Source organism: Aegilops tauschii, chromosome 2 (assembly GCF_002575655.3).
Source record: "Aegilops tauschii subsp. strangulata cultivar AL8/78 chromosome 2, Aet v6.0, whole genome shotgun sequence".
NCBI classification, from domain to species: domain Eukaryota; kingdom Viridiplantae; phylum Streptophyta; class Magnoliopsida; order Poales; family Poaceae; genus Aegilops; species Aegilops tauschii.
The window spans coordinates 224053395-224058119 of NC_053036.3; the positions used below are offsets into that span (position 1 = coordinate 224053395).

Here is a 4725-nt window from a genome sequence, read left to right on the forward strand (position 1 = left end):
AAACTCCCGAAACTTTCTGGTTATGCAATCTGGTGTTGGGGATATAGGGGACACAAAATATATCACCCAAACTAACAATACCTAGATCCAGCTGTATCCATCCGTCAACACATAACCAAGAAACCTTCGGAAATCGTTTACCTCAACCTTCGAAAAACATCTGTTATACAAGTTATGGCAATACTCCCGAACTCCCGCCCCAGTACTGGGTGGCGTCGAGGTGATCTCACCAACAGCTGCATAAAAGAGATTTCGATGTCGGCGAAACTCAGGTATTCCAGAACTGCAACGATAAAATTGTGACGACAACACCTCGGAGCTCAACTCCCCGGGACACTGCCACAACCCCTAAATGTCAGGAGGCACCAAGAATAATGTTCTCGTCACAAAACCATCGGAACGATTCCAAGATACCCGCGTGATCCTAAATTTTTTTTAGTGAAATTTGAGGAGAGAAAAGTCAAAACTTCTACGTCAGGAGACCTCAGCAGAGCGACGAAGGGACTGAGGAGTAAAAATAATCCTACTCTCCGATATATATAATCCTAAGACTCAAAACATTTTTGTTCTAGACTCAACAACGCCAGCGATTCGATCAAGCAGGGGGCTCCTAAGTCGGGGATGGCTCTGATTACCAACTTGTGGATTTACCTGGCTCTGATACCAACTTGTAATGCCCACGATGCGGCTATATCTCCCACGTGTCGAGGCACGACTTAGAGGCATAACCGCATTGTGGTTTGTCGCAAGAAGGGTCATCTTCACACAATCCCATGTAATGAACAAGAATGGGATAAAGAGTTGGCTTACAATCGCCACTTCACACCATACATGAATAAATCATACATCAATCAGAGATACACACATAGGTCCGACTACGGAACCAAAATAAAAGAAGACAACCCAACTGCTAGATCCCTGATCGTCCCAACTGGGCTCCACTACTGATCAACAGAAAAACGAAACAACACAACGAACAAGATCTTCATCGAGCTCCCACTTGAGCTCAGTTGCGTCACCTGCACTGGTATCATCGACACCTGCAACTGTTTTGGAAGTATCTGTGAGTCACGAGGACTCAGCAATCTCACACCCGCGAGATCAAGACTATTTAAGCTAATAGGAAAGGATGGTGTAATGAGGTGGAGCTGCAGCAAGCACTAAGCATATATGGTGGCTAACATACGCAAATAAGAGCGAGAAGAGAAGCAACGGAACGGTCGTGAAGCTAGCAATGATCAAGAAGTGATCCTGAACTCCTACTTACGTCAAACATAACCCAGAAACCGTGTTCACTTCCCGGACTCCGCCGAGAAGAGACCATCACGGCTACACACGCGGTTGATGTATTTTAATTAAGGTCAAGTGTCAAGTTATCTACAACCGGATATTAACAAATTCCCATCTGCCACATAACCGCGGGCACGGCTTTCGAAAGATAATACCCTGCAGGGGTGTCCCAACTTAGCCCATTATAAGCTCTCACGGTCAACGAAGGATATTCCTTCTCCCAGGAAGACCCGATCAATCTCGGAATCCCGGTTACAAGACATTTCGACAATGGTAAAACAAGACCAGCAAAGCCGCCCGAATGTGCCGACAAATCCCGATAGGAGCTGCACATATCTCGTTCTCAGGGCACACCGGATTGTCCAAGCTTCCGGTAGGCCAGCCCAGAGTTGCCTCTGGTGGCCACCGGCGACTGACAGGCTGGACCAACACTCAGAGGAGCACTGGCCCGGGGGTTAAAATAAAGATGACCCTTGAGTCTGCAGAACCCAAGGGAAAAAGGCTTAGGTAGGCAAATGGTAAAACCAAGGTTGGGCCTTGCTGGAGGAGTTTTATTCAAGGCGAACTGTCAAGGGGGTCCCATAAATCACCCAACCGCGTAAGGAACGCAAAATCAAGGAACATAACACCGGTATGACGGAAACTAGGACGGCAAGAGTGGAACAAAACACCAGGCATAAGGCCGAGCCTTCCACCCTTTACCAAATATATAGATGCATTAATAATATAAGAGATATTGTGATATCCCAACATAAACATAATCCAACATGGAGCAATCTTCAACTTCACCTACAACTAACAACGCTATAAGAGGGGCTGAGCAAAAGCGGTAACATAGCCAAACAACGGTTTGCCAGGAAGGGTGACAACGGTTAGAGGTTCATGGCAATTTGGGAGGCTTGATAAGCAAGTGGTAGGTAGCGCGACATAGCAATAGAGCGAACAACTAGCAAGCAAAGATAGAAGTGATTTCGAGGGTATGGTCATCTTGCCTGAGATCCCGCAAGGAAGAAGAACGAGTCCATGAAGAAGACAAACGGACGTAGTCGAACGAATCCTCACAACTCCGGAAAGAAACCGAAGCTAACGAGAGAAGCAACCCGGAAAGAAACAAACAACATAGTAAACAACCACCACATACACATGGCATGATGCAAAAACAAACATGATGCATGTTCGGTTTAAATATGCATGGCATGGCAAAGTGCAACAAACAATACTACAAGTTAAGTGGAGCTCAATATGCAACGAGTTGCATATTGACGAAACACCACATTTAATTATTTAGTTCTCTCTCGTTTATGGACCCAACAATATTAAATGTTATTAACCATGGCAAGGGGTGAAGCATAAGTAAACTAACTATTTAAGCAAGTTAAATGAGGCCGGAAACAAACAACAACAATTCCGGAAAATCCTCATGTCCATATATTCGGATTTGTACTGTTCTACCATAAACGCAATTTTAATATTGTTAAAAAGCAAAATGAAGTAAACCAAGTTAATATATGCATTTTTCTACCCCATTTACATATATAATTTATTAAAATCCGAGTTACGGTTATTTAGTTATGAAATAAATCATTTTAGCATGGCATTTAAGCAAATTTAAACAAACAACATTTTAAACAATTTTAACATGGGTGAAAGTGGCATATTATTAAACTACACAAAATTCTAAGCATTTTACATGTTTAAATCATGTTAATCCGATGCACGGTTTATTAGTTATTAATGCATGAACGTGAGGGGTTTTCTGTAAAACGGTAATACTCTGGATAATAGAGAAATTCGCAGATCCTGAAAAAAAAACATCACATGGGCCGAAACTTGCTGGTCCAACAGCACAAGAGAGGGCTGCTCACATTGGGCGAATAGGCCGAAGGGAAAGCGGAGCGGTGGGCCAGCGGATCTGAACCGCGGGGATGCAGACCACTCGGACGCGGTCAACGGTGACGGACGAGGCACGGGCAGGCCGAAGCAGGGCTGGGCCAGCCGAGAAGCGGCAGCGGCTGGGCCCTGCGGGACCGGTGGGCTTGGCGAGATGGTGGCTGGCGACACAGTCAACGCGAGCGCTGCGGCTCGATCTGGAGCAGGGGACTTGGCGCTGGGGTCGTCCTCCTTGACCGAAGCGGAGCAGGAAAACGGCCAGGGACATGAACGGCACGGGATCCCGGCGAGGTTCGTCGGGTCGGGCTGGTTCCAGGCGGCAGCGGCAAGCTTGTTCATGAGCAGAGAGAGAGAGAGACAGTCAGAGGAGCAAGAGAGCCAGGAAAAGGGAAAAAGGGTGCGAGGCAAGGAACCTGCTGGTCCGGCGGCTCTGCTCGGAGAGGTGGCCGGCGGCATTGCACAGTTGAGGAGGTCTTGGTGGCCTTGGCGAAGCAGGGGAGGTCCGGGCGCCGGGGAACCACGACGGCGGGGCAGATCTTGGCAGAAAAGAGGTCGGGGACGACGAGCTCGGGCATCCATGTTGTCCTCCTGACGGCGCGCAGGAACGATGGGGCATGGGTCTCCGGGCGACGGATCTGGCGGAGAGAAAGGAAACGGCGGGGCACGGCCTGGCCGGCCGGCGCGATGGCTCAGGCAGGGAAGGGCGGCTGGTCTCGGAGCAACGGGGCGACGACCATGGCGTTGGGTCCCTGCTAGAGAAGGAAGAGGCGAGGGAGATTAGAGAGGTTGAGAGAGAGTGGAGCACGGGGAGCAAAAGAAGAGAAGGCAGGGGCGTGGCGACCTGATGCAGCGGGTGGTGGCTCCGGCGAGACCCGGTCGCCGGTGGCCAGGCGAGGCGAGGAGGAGGGCGACGACGCGAAGATGGAGGTCGATGCCTCGATCCGATCTGGATCGAGCGATGCGGGAGGCTCCGGTGCTCTCGTGGTCGTCCGATCTAAGATCTGGCGGTCCAGATCGAGTGGAATTGGCTGTGGTGGTTGGCTGGATCTGAAGGGAGGTGGGAGGAGGCTGTGGAATCGAGGGAGGGGGTTCTCGAGAGGATTTTCTGGATTGCTGGCGGGATGGGACATCTCCCTAGAAGTTAGGGTTTGCCCATATGGACTAGGGGTCTTTAAATAGTGAAATGAAGGGGTATTTGGATCATCTGATTAAAATCAGACGGTTGAGATAAAATGCTAGGGGATTCCCAATCAGAAATCGGAGATGTTTTGTAGATGTTAGGGGATGTTCCGGACCCAACGGTAACGAAAATCCGGTTCGGGTTCGGGACAAATTTCGGACGCGCGCGAGGGAGCGATGCACTGTGCAAAGAGGGACTCCGGTTTAAGCAAGAGGGAAAACAAAGAACGAGGTTGGTCTCGGAAGGGTCAGCGGAAGCAAGGGGGGCGCGGCCACTATGGGCGGATGCAAGTTTTATGAAAACAAATGCGGATGATGCAATGAAGAAATGCAACAACAAAATAAATAACAGAGCTGACTCGCCAA

The 4725-nt window shown here is 49.2% G+C and overlaps 1 long non-coding RNA gene across 1 annotated transcript; it reads right to left on the reverse strand.

Moving 5' to 3' along the window:
• Window positions 1-471: 471 nt before the first annotated feature.
• On the reverse strand, window positions 472-4012 carry LOC123497359 (uncharacterized). The gene is made up of 4 exons (XR_006671050.2): window positions 3594-4012; window positions 3156-3510; window positions 2283-2373; window positions 472-1046 (listed from the first exon to the last, which is right to left on the reverse strand). It is a non-coding gene; the product is annotated as an uncharacterized lncRNA (long non-coding RNA).
• Window positions 4013-4725: the final 713 nt, after the last annotated feature.